The following is a 15,913-nucleotide window of genomic DNA, read 5'->3' as shown; positions in this document are numbered from 1 at the left end:
TCTTCTCCTCGACGCTCGCTGAGGAGCAGATGATGTAAAACCTCCTCCAGCCTCTGCAACAGCAGCCTTAGCTCAGTTTAGTTTTATGTCTAGACGTCTATTACTCAGAGATTAGTGAGGAGAAAAAAGCTGCAGCGGTCTGTTGATTGGAGGTTTGTTCACATCTGGGAGGAAAAACCTCGAAAAACAAAAACATCTTTAAACTTCTGTGGATGCAGCGAGCGTCAGGCTGCAGGGCGTAAAGCTACGCAGGAAAACAGCAACATTTTGGTTTATTTAGCCGGAAATAGAGAAAAAAATGGAGGTTCATTTTTTCACTAGAATTTAAACCACAGATTAAATATTTAAATCCCAACTAAATGTTTAAATCTTATAGTTTACAAACTAAATATTTAGTTCCAACTCAAAATAAATGAAATGTTCAAATATTTAGCTTGCTAGCTAAGTGTTTAGCTAGCAAGCTAAAAATATTTAGTTAGCAATCAACTAAATATTTGGTAAGTAGATATTTAGTTAATATGCAAATTCATTAGGCCATGTGCGGAAGTGGACTATCAAAATAAAAGCTGGGTTTTATGAACCTCTACATGCTGAGGAAAATCAGCTTCAGTGAATCGATGTGAACAGCTGAAGACATTCGGTTATTTACACAGCTTTTATTTTGATAGTACACTTCCTCTTTTCAATAAATGAATTTGCATATCAGCTAATTATTTAGCTAATATGCAAATATTATTATATTTTATATTTAGCTTGCACCTAAATATAGTTGGCAAACTAACTATTTAGTTAACAAGCTAAATATTTAGTTAGCATGCTAGCTACATTGTTAGCTTGTTATATAAACACTTAGGTAGCAAGCGAAATATTCTGATTGGAAAATTAACTTTTTACCTGAATATTTTATTTTCTATATCTTGTGTCAGCTAAGTATTTAGCTTGTGAATTAATTATTTAGTTGGAACTGACGTTTATAAACGTATAAATAACATGTTGACTCATTTTTTCTCCGGCCGGCTAAATGAACCGTCTGATCGGTGTGAATGTTTTCCTTTCCGATCCGCTCAGATGAAAACAGGTTGCTGTTGGAGCGCAGGCCCAGACGGTTTCATGCTTTATTGTTCTCTGGGTGTAAAGCTCTCTTCTTCTTCTGTTGCTGCTGAGATGCTTTCTCTGATCTATTAGGAGTTTCTAAACCCGGCTAAGCTCTTAAGCTGCTCTGATAGTTTTGTCACCTTGGTTTCCTCGCTGTTTTCTCCTCTAATTCCCTTTTCATCCTCTGGTGTCTGTGCGGCTCACTGAGACGCTGCTGCTGGGAGTCGGGACAGAGCCGCTTCCTACACACTGAACGCGACTTTACATCCTCCTACTGTTCAAAACAGGCTGACTGTGAGAAGGTGATTGTTTTGTTCTGACTCCTCCTCCAGTGTCTGCGGGGTCTCAGCTCCCTGGCTGCACAGTAAGCTAACATTAAAGAGCTTTTTATGAAAAAGTCTCATTTTAAAGCCAAACTGGGTCGTTTCTTCTTCTGCAGCTTCAGTCTGACTGTTGCTGAACTGTTTTACGCTGCGTTCACACCAGCCCTGTTCGCTCCGCTTTAATCCGACCCCAGTCTGTTTGACCCGCTCAGTTTGTCAAGTCAAAGTCCGGTTCGGTTGGTGAGGTGTGAACGCTAATCGACCTCTGACCTCTGGTCCTCCAAGTCTCAGTCTGGGTTCGGTTGAATCCAGCTCTGGTTTGATATAACACCAAGCGGACCAGAACCAGGAAGTGGACTACAACGCAGGGCATTCTGGGTAAGTACAACCAAAGCTAACATGCTAGCCTAGCGCTAGCAGCAGAAATGGCTCCTGGTCTTCAGCCAAAGACTAAAGAGAAATCCTCCAACACTAAAATCTGACGCCTCCATCTTGTTTCCATCTGGTGAAGAAGGAAGTTGCTCTCAGTGTCTTCAGAGGTTTTTGTGTCGTTTCCTTCAGTGGTTCTTGGTGCAGCGCCCCCACAGGCCAGGAGGGGAACAGGTTGGTTTGGGTCAGAACCACAGCAGCTGGAGGTGGAGCAGGTGATGAAGTTCTGATCCGGACCATCAGCTGTGAAAACAGCTTCACTGTCTGATGTTTTATCTGAACTTTCTTCCTCAGCTTTTAAGCTAATCTGCAGTAAATCGTCTGCAGTTGCATTCACACAAATTCTCCACCATCTTTTCCTCGCTGCAGCAGGATTTACTGTCATGGGAAACAGGAAGTCAATATTTCTCAGTCTGAGTTCTTAAAAACCTCCTGCAGCTGCCAGCAGGACCTTAATAGCTTCAGTCAGCAGCTGTTTGGTTTCTGACGCAGCTAAACGAGGTCTGATCATCACCCTGCAGCCGCCGCGTTTACATCGGCCATAAAAACCTCCAGCTAATTGAATCATGGAAATAAATAAGAGGCTATTTAGAAAAAACTCACATTTTTCTAGAATGTTTTTCTGCGATGAATTGGTTCTTTATTGTGTATTTTACTAAACTGCGTCGCCTCTTTAGGAAACTGAAAACACAAAGGACTGAAGGATGCGGCGAGATTTATGAGAACAAAGCAGAACCTCAAAGTTCACACCAACACGGATCCTAACAGAGAATAAAACTGTTTAAGGATAAACACAGTTTTATTGTTTCCAGTGATAAAACCTGATGCGAGTCTGAAGTTGTTCAAATGAACAGAATCAGTAAAATAATGCTTCACCTGGTAGAAAGAAGAAAAACAGGTGAAACTTTTTCATGCCTGCGTTTCATCTCCTTCCAGCAGCAACAGAGCATCAGAGACAGAAAGGAGAACCTGAATGGTACTGAAGGAGGAGGTGAAGACGAGGACGCCGTTTCATCTCAGCTTCTCCCACAGGTCCTTCCTCTGTTGTCCTTCCTCTCGGCGGAGCGCGGGAATTATACGCAGCTCTCCTCGCTCCCAAACAGGAAGGAGATAACATGCAGCACCTGGAGCGCCGCAGAGTCCCGTTCAAAGGCTGCGATGATTCTCCTTCACAGAGCGAGCCTCACAGCGCAGAGATGGAGGGATGAGAGGACGGAGAGCCAGATGAAAGAGGGAGCAGGAAGACTGGAGGCCGGGCGGCACGGAGGCTCCTGGTGGGAGAGGAAGAGAACGAAGGAGAGGTCAACACAAGGAAAGTTTGGTGGAAACATAACCAGCACAAACCAATCCTGGCTTTAGATTTTAACAGAAACCTCTTTAACGTAGGATTATTATTTAAACCTTCATTTTCACATTTATTGGCCTATTTAAAGAGGAACTGCAACATTTTGGTTACTGAAGCTCCTCTTCCACCTAATCTGAGGTCAACCTGAGAGCGGCTCGGTTTGGTACCGTCTCTTTAAATAAACCCCCGCCCCCTCAAAGTCGCAGAGCATCCCACTCCGCCCCGTTCGGCCATTTTGGTAGTTTGATAACAGAGATACAAATAGACAAAAGACAAAAACAGCAAAAACAATACCAAACAGTTTAAGTAATAAAACGGTTCAAAACACAGTTCTGTCCTCAGGGAGCTAACAGCTAGCACACAGCGCTAACATTAGCAAACGATGCTAATGCTAGCAAAACAACGGCCATGATGTCACATCAAGACAACAAACTCACGTCTGAAGTAAAGGTTGTTGTCATTTTAGCGTTGTTAGCAGCGTAGCGCTTTGCTGCATCCGTCGTTTCCATGGAGACGACAGAAGGAGCTGAACCGTCAACCAGACGAAGACTTTTGGAAAATCTTCACTATGGTGGAGGTTTCTAAAGTTTTATGAAACAAAGAAGAATTTCCCTGCTGATGGGAACATTTAAAAGTAAAATAAAGTTTAACTTTAGCGGTTCTGGTGCTGGAGGATGGTTTAGTTCACAAACCCAACAACCAAACATCCGCACTCCTTGAACTTAGAAAACAAAATCCCAGTGAAAAAAAAAAAAGATGGATTCATGAACCTGGTTATCTGGAAGTTCATGACGATGTGAAAGTTAAAAACCGTAAAAAGGATCAGAGAAAACTGAAAAATGTGACCCAACAGAATCTATCAACGCAGCAGGAGAGACTGGATGGAACCTCTCTGCTCTCAGACCTTCACAACCAAAAGACTGAAAACAGATTATTTAAAATCAGAGTCATCTTCACCGTGATGAAGAAACTTTACAGCATTGCTTCACCTCCTCCTGACCCGACCCAGAACCGGCCCCAGAACCGGCGCTGGAACCTGGCGGCCCGGCCTCCGAGTGAACCTGAACAGGAAGTCTGACACGATGAAGATCCTCCGTTCTCTGCCGCTTCGCACGAAACATCAGACGACTGGAAACCTGTCAGGAATCAACTCTGAAACAATACGTGGGCTGAATACACACCGACACACACACATACACACACACACACCGACACACACACACACACACACACCGACACACACACACACAGTGAGCTTCTCCAACCTGGAGACAAACACATTTTCTCCACTCAGAGTCAAAGCTGTGACAGCCGGTGGATTATTATGGGATGTTTTATGGATTAAAGGCTGTCAGCGCTACAAGGCGAACAACAGTTCACTAGAGACAGAACCATCAGAACCACCGGATGGGTCCAGAAGCGAGACGCCCTCCAACTCCCAAACCCAAAATGGGATTCATGGAGTTCTGGATCAGAAACACAAACGTGTATGAAAACATTTTCTATGCTAAAGTTAATAAAACTATTTTTCAATATTAGTTTTTCTTCTAAAAATGTGATTAAAATCACATGTGAATAAGTTTGTTCACATCAGTTATTCATAAACATTCAGCTCCATCATCCTCCAACCACTTCCTGTCTTCTTCTTCTTCGTGGTTTCCTCCAGTAGCAACAACCAGATGTTGGTCAATATCTGGTTGTTGACATTTTGTTCCCAAAATGTCAAATCGTGCAACTAAACGTTGAATGGAAACGCAGCGACTGGAACCGTCAGACTTACTGGAGTTCTGCAGTTCTCTTAGTTAGACCAGCAGATTTCTTATCTGGATCAGTGGTTTGGACCAGAACCGGAGCGGTTCTGACGATTCATCATCGTTTCAATCGAGGCTCTGATCTCATTCGCATAACGAGCCGCAGCGTTTGGAACCCGGCCGCCGTTTGTTTCTGTTTCAGCAACAGCTGAAGATATAACTGAACGTCATGATGAGCCAAACTTTAGTTCATTAAACTCACATCGCTGGGAATCTGATGTTTTACCTTCCAAACCATCTGGACCCGAATCCGGTTCTGTTCATTTTACCAGAATGGAACCTAAACCTGCAGCGAGAAAAACAACCTGGCAGAGGTTAAAGGTCATCGAGACGTCTGAAGTCATCATCCTCCAGAGAGGAAGATTATTCCACACATAAAGAAACGTGTACAATTTTAAAATAAGAAATAAAATCAAAGTTATAATCTATTTAAAAAAGTTTATAAAGGTAAAATACATTTAAATGACAAAAATGAAACAATTAAAAATAAAATATAATCTTAAAAATTAATAAAAAAATATAAAACATTTTTAAAATAAAAAATAAAATGAGAATTACAGAAGGTAAATTAACATTCTAACATTTAAGTTAAAATAAAAAAATTAAAGATAAATAACATTTTAAATGTAAACAAATGTATATATACTGTATATATAAAGAGAGATTTAAAATTAAAATGAAATAAAATAATACATTTCTAAGTTAAGAATTGTTAAAATGTTTTAAATAATACTGAAACAAACATCATTCGCAGGATGAAAGCCAACCTTCCAAGAAGTGGACGTCCAGCTGCACGTCAACAATCAGCATAAAGGATCAGATTATTGTAAAAACGAGGAAACTGAGAAAACCTGAGAAAAACACGTTCCTGGATCAGAACCGACGCTTTTTAATGAGCGCAGTGAAGCATCTTCTAATGAACGGATCTTTGAGTTCCTCTGCGTTAATAAGACAGAAACATTAAAGGATGTGAAGCAGAAACAAACATCTCTATGATCATCGCTTATCAGCAGGACGAATATCTGGAGCCTAGAGAAACATCAACTAGAAACGACCTGACGATCCGAGAGAATCTGATTAATCTGATTAATCTGCCGTCATCGCAGTTCCTCCTGATCCATTTAAACGTTAAGATGGAAAAAGAAATAAACTTTTTTTTCATTTCTGGGCTTGAATCCCAAATTAAAATGAAACAGATCATTTTTAAGCAGGAGTGAAATTTTATTCATGAACCAGCTGTTCAAATTTTAAATGACAGAAAGCTTTATGAAATGCAGAACGGTGATTCATCAGCAGCAGATCTACGGAGGTTTTCCTCGACTGAACGTTTCCCGCCCGGTTTTCCACAGAGAGCAACTTAGTTCCCGCTAACCGAGCGAGTCGCAGCGGGACGGATTTAATCTGGAATCTGATCTGATCCCAGATGGATCTGCAGATTACCGACCAATCGGTGCTTCTTCCAGCACAGCAGCAGCACATTTAAAGGGACATTTACGCCTCGTTTCTGCTGTTCCTCACCAGGCCTGAGCTATTTCTTCATCTGAACACAAGTCTACGGAAGCCCTGAAAGGACAAGAATTAAAAGAATATCTTTGAAGGCCCATTTTTTAAAGTCTGACCAAATTTTCTTTGTCTCTTGACTTTAAGTCACGTGCAACTGAAAAAAAAAAACTAGATTAAAACTTTTTTTTCTCCTAAAAACTTTGAACAATTGTGTTTTTTATCAAATATTTGTGATAAAAACTATTTTACAGCAAACAACCAACAGAGTGGAAAAGAAAAAAGTTCTCTTCATTTTTCTTTGTCTCACTTGAATCCTGAAGAGCTCATGAAAAAAATGGTTCGTTTTAATTAGTCTAATTTTATTTATTTTTTTACGTTTGTTTACGTGTCAGTTCTTTTCCATTTCATTCAATTTATTTGCTTAAGTGAGAAAAACAATGTTAGTAAAAAATATTTTATTTTTGTGTTCAAAAGAGAAAAAAATACTAAATGGGTATTTTGTTCATTAAGGAAAAATACTTAAAAGAATATTTTGTTGGTTGGTTCCTGCTGAATTAAAAGAAACATTTTTTTTAGTATGCTCCCTTTAGGCATTTCAGGTCTTCCGTAGAATTCATCCAGTCTTTACTCTCTGTTGCAGCTCGTTTCCCTAAACTGGAGTCACTGCTCCACCTGAACCGGGCCGTGTTCTGGACCCACACGGATCAGAACCGGGCCGTGTCCTGGACCGGGCCGTGTTCTGGACCCAAACCAGACGGATCAGAACCGGGCTGTGTTCTTGACCCATACCAGACGGATCAGAACCGGGCTGTGTTCTGGACCCAAACCAGACGGATCAGAACCAGGCCATGTCCTGGACCCAAACCAGACAGATCAGAACCGGGCCATGTCCAGGACCCACATGGATCAGAACCGGGCCGTGTCCTGGACTCAAACCAGACGGATCAGAACCGGGCCGAGTTATTTTGGGCTGCAGAGGACAGATTGAATTAAAGCCGGATTAATCCCGGCTGAATTTGTGTCATTCCTCCAAGCGACACTAAATCCAAATCAAATTACACGACCGAACCGCTGCTGCCACGGCGACCACCATCACCTTCATTTCCACCACCATCATCATCATCACCCCAGGCCATCGTGTTGCTCCTCTCCAGCTGTGTCTGATGCCAGGCGCCTAATTGGATCTGACGGGTTCTGGACCCGACACAGGATCATTACATGGGGGGCGACTCTGGGTCCGCCAGCACAAACAGAACCAACCGGACCCGGACCTCCACCAGCTGCTCCCGCCCGGCAGTTTTTCATGTGTTTACATTCATTCATGGTTGAATTTGCATGTTATTATGTTTTATTTGGATTAATCCAGTTAATTAAATAATCTGGGATTAATTCATCACTTCTAATCAAAAATCAGGTGTTGATGAAACGGAGCTTCAGTGTCATGGATTTAAAAAAGATGAACCAGGAACCAACGTTCTGAAATGTTTCAGAAATCCTCGTTTCTGGTTCCTGGTTTGGACGCTCAGCCTGAAGGTTAGAAACTGAGTCACCTGAAATCACCTCCATGTGGGCGGAGCTTATCCCCGCAGCCGGCTCTGATGGACCCATCAGGCCTTTAATAAAACCTCCGCTGAATTCTCCTCTGCACCGTTTGGACCTTAGGAACCAGAGATTTAGAGCTAAACGCTTCTCAGGCTGCAGTAAATGATGCGGCGCCGACGTCACATTGTTGCCGTTTTCCAGCAGTGGAGGAAAGATGGCCGCCATCATCAGCTGCTGGTTTTTACGTTTCTTCAGACACTTTTTACTCGTTCATCAAGTTACAAAGGACAAAGATCAGCTGTTTCACTCCAGCTTTCCCTCCCCAAGATGGCGGCTCAATCGGCGTCCGCATGCTGGCGTCAACATGGTATTTAAACGTAGCCAGCCTCTCTGTCTGACACACTAATGAATCTCCTGGAGCCATTTTTAATTCCTAACAGGAAGTGCTGGTTGTGTTGAAGGGTTCTGATTGGCTGACAGGTTTTAGCTGTCTCTACACTGCCCCCTATGGGTTAGGCATGTTTATAACAACAATCAGTGGCAAAATTCAGCAGGTTTTTGTGGATTAACACTTTTCTTAAACCGGTCAGGTGTTTTATAGAAACAAATATACACTCTCTTTACCTCTTCCTCTCCTCCTCTCTTACCTGCTCAGATCATTCCTCCCATCAGGCGTCCAACCAGCCTTAGAAAACCTCTGAATCTCTTCCAGTCTGCAGCGCTGTGCCGCTTGAAGGCTGAGAGGAAACCCGGAGGGACACAGCGAGGGAGATGAGGAAGACGAGGAGTCCATTCCTGTCATGTTTGCGCTGTTCTACAAGCCAGGGATCTCCTGAGCAGAGCAGAAAACAGGAGGATGAAGCGGTGAGAAGAAATTCTGACAGCAGGAAGTGAAGACAAATGTTTTCCTGGATTGAAGAACAAAAAGCTGACAGAGGCTCAGAGAAGACAGGAAATAAGACATGTTAGGTCTAGTCAAAGTGTTTGTCTGGGAGAAGCTCAGCTGATCTCTGGGGGAGGGAGGGCGGGAAAGATCAACGAAGAGGAATAAATAAGAGAAGAAGACAGAAACAGTAGAGCTGCAGGGAGAAAGAAGAGATGAAGGAGGAGAAGGAAATGTTTCTGTGATCCGATCTGACAGAACCGAGCCGCCAGGACCGGAACCGGAACGATTCGTCATGGTGAATCGGATTAACTGGTTTAGCAGCAGTGAAACGATTAATCGACTCATCAGGCTCAACGGCTCAGCTGATGAACCCAACAGAACCGAAGTTTGTCTCCTGGATTCAGGTTGTAATGTTAAGAACCTTTTAACCACTAAATGATTCACGTTTGGTTTTCATCTGGAGTATTTTTCTGTTTTCATCTGGAATCTGCTCAGAGACGTCTGGATCCCAAAGCAGAGATCCAGACATGATCAGATTAGAATCAGAATAAATCCAGAAACCTGCAGTAATCCTGCAGCTGCATCTGCTGCTGCTGCAGGTAGAAACAATACGGCTTATGAATAATACAGGAGCCTGAAGGCAGAGCAGGAACCTGAACGGCTGAGGAAGAGGAGGAGGGATGAAGGTGTCCAGAGATCAGAAACCCTCTGGGTTCTTCACCATCCTCTTCCTCATCCCATTCACATGTTTATATCAGCAGCTGCACCTTGGTGGAAATCCATGCATGGAGGTTTAGAGCCACATGAGCTTATTTTTATCTTCTGAGACTCGCCCCGTCGCCACGGCATCCCCCGGTTCCCGTCCCTTCTCCACGCTGCAGTAACGGGATTGCAGCGCTGCGAGTTCACGCAGAGGCCAGACCGTCTGGAGGACGAAAAGTTTCAGCTCAGTTGGCAGAAAGTTGGAGCGATTTATCTCAGCCTGCAGAAACGGCGCAGAAAACTAAAATCTGATGGAGAGAGAGAGAGAGAGAGAGAGAGAGAGAGAGAGAGAGAGAGAGAGAGAGAGAGCTGCAGCAGGACGGGATGACGCAACACCAAGCCTTGCTCAAAAGGCGCAGCGAGGAACTAACTGCTGCAGAATCACCTGCTACATATTCAGCTAACAAACTAAACATCTGGCTGCTAAACGTCTGCATGGACGTTAACACTGCATGTTTTAGGAACAAAAACAGAAACATGTCACCTGAGCAACAACTGGAGAAACCCAGCTGCAGCAGAAGGTTTTGATCCACCAGCATTAAAATCACAGTAGTTTTTAGCTGTGGTGAGCACAGCTAGCTAAAAGGTTAGCTTTGATAACCACTGGTCCACAAACCAGAAATCTTAAGTTCTGCTAACGCTAAACCACTAAACACATCTTAAAAATTAGTGGAAGATAAAGCTAGACACTTTAAAAACACTTAGCAGCAGTGAATTTTAAACTGCTAAACAGATTAAAAACTAGCAGAAGCTAACTAGCTAACATGCTGCAGCAGGAAGTGAGTCTCCTGGATGTCTCCATGCTGCTGCAGCAGGAAGTGATTCTCCTGGATGTCTCCATGCTGCTGCAGCAGGAAGTGATTCTCCTGGATGTCTCCATGCTGCTGGAGCAGAACATGAACAGATACAGATTAGCGCTGAGCTTCCTCTCTGGTTCCTGATGTTCTGGGTTCTGTTTCCATGTCAACTGCACAGGAAACGCTTTAAGGCCTCACCAGAGGAAAGATCCGCCTGCAGCAACATATCTGATGTGTGTGTGTGTGTGTGTTCTCTACCCCCACAGCAGCAGTAGGAAGTGAAACTCAGAATATATTCAGATTATCGATCGTCTGGCTCTCAGTGGGAGTTTCGTCTGATGGAGGTAAAGAAACGTCTCCAACTTCTGAACAAACGTCATCTGATCTAAAAACGTCTCCAGAATCCTGGTGAGGTTTCATCCTCCTCCACAACCTGCAGAAACTCCAATGAAACCATAAATCATAACCACAGACAAACAGGTTTTCATCACTTTTCTAATAAACTGCTCTAAAAGTAGAAGCGGTGATTTCTCCGGAGGAATCTGCTCGAACATGAAGCCATTAAGCAATAATTAGATCCATTATGAATCAACTGATTTCCTGCTGATTAACCAAAACCAACAGAAAATGAAACATGATCTGCAGCCTGTTATCACTCATCACCAGGAGAGCATCCAGCTGGAATCACCCAGGCTGTTTACTGTCTCCACATGCAGGAGGGCAAAGAGCCGCTTCTCCTGACGCCATTTAAGGAAAATTATCATCATTTCTGCAATTTTCTCAGAATTTCCCCCAGTAAAGTTATTCATGAAGCATTCAGGCCTTAAAGGGGCAGTGGCACAATGAAGTAATTATGTTAGCTTCAGTTGTGATCAAAATGACCTACCGTATTTTCCGCACTATAAGGCGCACCTAAAAACCTTCAATTTTCTCAAAAGCCGACAGTGCGCCTTATAATCCGGTGCGCCTTATATATGGACCAATATTGAGCCACAGCAGGTCTCGCAACTACGGTAAGCAGCCGCCGACTTCATTTTCCCCTTAGAAGAAGAAACGGGGGAAAGCAGCTGCCGATGCAGCCAGCGGTGCAAGCTGGGTTTTGTGTAAAGACCCCAAAATGGCTCCTATTAAGAGACAAGCTTACAACGCAGAGTTTAAGCTCAAGGCGATCAGTCACACAGTAGAACACGGGAATGGGCTCTTTGCACCTGCCGCGCTGACGTCACAACCGCATGCGCAAATGCGTCTCTTTTTTCCGCTTTGAGTTACCATGACAGCTAGAAAAGACAAAGTCTTATTTCAGACGCAAATAAAACAATACTATGAACATTGCTGTCTTCCTAATATAATGGGCTTTTAAGTTTTCATGGATTTCCAAACGATCCTGAATTAAGAAGACGGTGGCTTGTAAATATTTGTGCTACCAGTTAAAGCTAACGCTGCACAGCAAAGTTTACAGCCTTCACTTCACTCCGGATCAACTTCTTCAGCCTAAAGCAGAAGGTAAAGGAGCCTCCTGTGTTATTTCCATGGAATCACTTCTGTATTCAGCCTGAAAGAGTTTATGGGAACCAGAGAGCAGACCAGAGCCAGACAGCCGAGCTACTGACCCGCCTGGACACACTGCTGGAAACACCGTCCTGCTTCACAAGAAACATGCTAAACTAATAAAGCGAAATAACACGGAGACCTTAAGGAACACGGCCATATTTTTCTAAAAGCAACAACTGAACCTGAACAGTCAGCTGAACTAGAACTCTGACACCAGAGCTGCTCTACTGTTAAGTTATGGGCTTGTTGTTCCTCAGGCTGCAGAAGCAAAAAGCCTGAACCGTAAAATCCCCGTTACTTGGTCTCTGACACTAACGACAATAAACGCAGGTAATATACTTGAACACAAGGTAAAAACATTGTCCGTTGTTAAAAAAGAGGATAATTTAACGCTAGCTTTGGACAAAAAGTTTTGGCTCCTTCTTCCTCTTTAATTTTTTCCCGGGATCCTCGACGAGTGGCGGCGTCGTGCTAAAGTGAAACAACAACAAGGCGTGTTGACGTCACAGATCACAGAGTTTAATCCCACACAAAGCAACGCATGAATCAATTAACAAAGCTGCAGAGGTACAGAGATATGTATTTTCTCATAAAAATAAAGACACACAAGGGGAAGACAGACAAACATAAAACAAAGACAAAAAAGGCAAAAAATAGCGGCCGCTGTCTCTCTCTCGCTCTGGATTTTTCCTAACACAGAATCTTAAACTAAAGAGGTGTTTCCCTATTTAATATATGCAGTCAAGGCGTTCCGTTCTTTGACCTATTAGAAACTCCGTAGGGACTCAGAGAAACTTGGAAACTCCCCTCATTTATGGCAAAGGTGTCTGGTTTTTGTCTAAGTAAAAGGGCGGACCACTTAGTGCTCATCGCCGTCTGATACGGGAAGATCCCTGGCGCCAAACGTCCTAAGATGAGATTTCACAGACACCTCTGAAGTCTCTTCCCCCCAAACTTCCTTAGTTCTCCCCATTTGAATGTAAATTTTATTGCCCTGTGTGTCAGCGGGGGAGGAAAAGGGCCCTGCTTGTCTGATGCCTGCTTATTCAGCTCCTTACCGCATCTCAGACGAAACCTGTTCCAAATAAGAGTATTGAATATAACTGTTACACATGTCGTAGATTAACTGTATTAAGCACTAAAATTAATCATTTTTCCTTAACAGTTAATGAATGATGAAAAATGTTTAGATACTTAAATAGAATATTTTTACAAGAAAAATGTCTAGCATAACCTAAAGCTAATGTTAGCCACAAAGTTTAAAGAAAGTAAAACTCACCTTCGTATCTGTGTATAACGAGGCGAACATCTTAAAACCTTTCTCCAGCTTAGTTGTTGGGGCTTCGGATAAATGTACATCATTAATTGTTACCTTGGACAAGCCCTGCAAATACCGAGTGTAAAGAGCCTTTTTCAAGAGCCGCTTTTTCCGTACGGGGAAGCTGAGGTGCAAAGAGCCCATAAAGCAGCAGTGAGAGAATTTAACATGAACAATCAATGGTGCGGAAGTGGAGGAAGCAACAGCTGTTCATTTTGGGAATGAACGGAGTTTCAGAACGCTGGTTTGTAATCTATTAATAAAGTTTGACTGACCTATCTGACTATTTTGTGGACATTCCCTTTATCGCAGTTCCATCTAATGGATGCATAACGTAACCCCAGCCTCTACTGTAGCGTCTATTCTATGCGCCTTATAATGCGGTGCGCCTTATATATGGAAAAAGTTTTAAAATAGGCCATTCATTGAAGGTGCGCCTTATAGTGCGGAAAATACGGTATATATCAAATATGACCTAAAAAATTTAATTCCTGATTTAACGCCTTGACATCGGGTGTCTGCCTCTTTAAGAAGCTCCGCCTCCAGGAAGCCATCAAACAAGCTCCTCTGTTTACCCTTTAATGTTTTCACCAGCGTCACTCTGAGCAGCAGCTCCTGTAACGAGCTCAGCTGATGTTTGCTAATTGCTGCTGGCTAGTCTGAAGGAGCCGAGTTGCAGAGGAGGAGCTGCGCCTTGAAGGCGGGGCTAAGTCCACCCAGGCGTTTTACCCAGCTGAACGGTTACCATGGAGATTAAAGGATCTGTCCAACATGGAGGATCAGGGTCAGCTGTGACGTAACTTTATTCATAACATTTTATTTTTCATTTTCTCAGATCAGCTTAAAACCGTTTGGAAAGTTGGAAAAACATCAAAGTTCATCTGGGTAAACGATGGAAGCCAGTCAGGTCGACTCAGACGTCGTCCCAGTTCAGCCCAGAGCTGGTGTGAAACCAGTCAGCCGAGGTCCGGGTCCGGTTGTTCAGGAGAACAGCAGGACGAAGAGTCATGATGCAATCGGCGGATCAGAACGCCGCTAATCCGCCTTTAAATCTCTGCAGGATTATAATCTGCAGCTGTTGGCTCCATGGAGACGGTCGCCATGAAAAACATCCAGACCTGAAAACGTGATGAACCGGGAGCAGCTCTGATTCCTGCTGCGTTTGGTTTCCTCCAGACCTGCTGGCTGATCCTCATCAGGAGGAAGGATCCAGTCCAGGCAGCAGCCGCTCCCACACAGGTGTGTGTCCACCTGAAGGAACGTCTTAGAAAAAAAAAATCATTCCTGTTTGAGTCCAGAACCTCAAAATGTTTCTGATTCACAGATTCATGACAGCCAGCTGGTTTCTCTGCGTGTTTTCCACCTGAAGTCATCAAAACAAAGCGGTTCTGATCCCACTCAGCTCTGAGCCTCCGGTCCGGTCCGGTCCAGTCCGGTCTCGGGATCGACATGAAAACGTCTCTCTGTTTCAGTCCCACAGTAACCAGGTAGCAGGTGATGATGAGGAACTGGAGCCGCAATACAGGTTATCAGGAGAAAGGTGAGTCATGTTACCTGGACAGGTAACCCAGGCTGCGTTCAGTCCGCTTCAGGCCAACTCCGGTCCGGTTGGTGACGTGTGAAGTGAACTCTGGTTCGGTTTGAATGTGAACTCCAAGCAGACCGGAGACCGCTCCAAAAGCAGGAAGTGGACTACAGCGCAAGGCATTCTGGGTAAATACAACCAAAGCTAACATGTTAGCCTAGCGCTAGCAGCAGAAATGGCTCCTGGTCTTCAGCCAAAGACTAAAGAGAAATCCTCCAACACTAAAATCTGACGCCTCCATCTTGTTTCCATCTGGTGAAGAAGGAAGTTGCTCTCAGTGTCTTCAGAGGTTTTTGTGTCGTTTCCTTCAGTGGTTCTTGGTGCAGCGCCCCCACAGGCCAGGAGGGGAACAGGTTGGTTTGACTCAGAACCACAGCAGATGATGGAGTTCTGGTTCCAGTAGAACCGGGTCTACCGGACCATCAGCTGTTAAACACCCTAAAGCTGCTCTGACTGTGTTTAAATGTCTTTATCTCAGTCATGTGACATCAAGCATCTGTTTGTTGAACCAACTTTATGCATAAATTGCTTTACAATAAAATAACCAGATCAAAGTGCTGAACATGGCTGCAAACTAGAAACACATTTAAATCAAACATCTGTAAAAATAGGAGAATTATTAAAATGGAAATTTTAACAGAGAATTCAGTCTTAGATGATGAAAACTAAAGAATAAAGATGGCTTTTTAAACATAAAACATGTCTGAGTTTTTTTTTTTTAAGTGTAAATAATATTCTGTTAATAAAAATAAAATAAAGAATATCTGAGCTGCAGACATCTGGAGCTGAAACAAAAACGTTGATGAAAAACGACTTTTACTGGAACGATCCGGTGAATATCCAGCAGCCTGGATGTTGGATTTCATGGAAAATGGTTCAATGCCCCGCTGTGAGACGGTGGGGGCAGGAAGCTCCGTATCCCAGGAGAGCGACAACGATTAGGTGATGGCAGCATTAACTCCAGGA

The 15,913-nt window shown here is 43.4% G+C and overlaps 2 long non-coding RNA genes across 3 annotated transcripts; both read right to left on the bottom strand.

Annotated features, from left to right (window-relative positions):
• Positions 1 to 2,462: 2,462 nt before the first annotated feature.
• LOC114156579 (uncharacterized) lies at positions 2,463 to 11,372 on the bottom strand. 2 transcript variants are annotated; one of them, XR_003597968.1, is made up of 3 exons: positions 10,181 to 11,372; positions 3,630 to 8,880; positions 2,463 to 3,118 (listed from the first exon to the last, which is right to left on the bottom strand). It is a non-coding gene; the product is annotated as an uncharacterized LOC114156579 (long non-coding RNA). The 2 variants fall into 2 exon arrangements; XR_003597969.1 differs by lacking the exon at positions 10,181 to 11,372 and adding an exon at positions 9,702 to 9,955.
• A 2,764-nt stretch (positions 11,373 to 14,136) lies between these two features.
• On the bottom strand, positions 14,137 to 14,837 carry LOC114155384 (uncharacterized). Its single transcript, XR_003597730.1, has 2 exons — positions 14,726 to 14,837; positions 14,137 to 14,625 (listed from the first exon to the last, which is right to left on the bottom strand). It is a non-coding gene; the product is annotated as an uncharacterized LOC114155384 (long non-coding RNA).
• Between the last annotated feature and the right edge of the window lie 1,076 nt (positions 14,838 to 15,913).

The sequence above is a fragment of the Xiphophorus couchianus genome, chromosome 13 (genome assembly GCF_001444195.1).
Source record: "Xiphophorus couchianus chromosome 13, X_couchianus-1.0, whole genome shotgun sequence".
NCBI lineage: Eukaryota > Metazoa > Chordata > Actinopteri > Cyprinodontiformes > Poeciliidae > Xiphophorus > Xiphophorus couchianus.
Note: the sequence above shows the minus strand (reverse complement) of the source record. Positions and strands in the feature narration are given on the sequence as shown.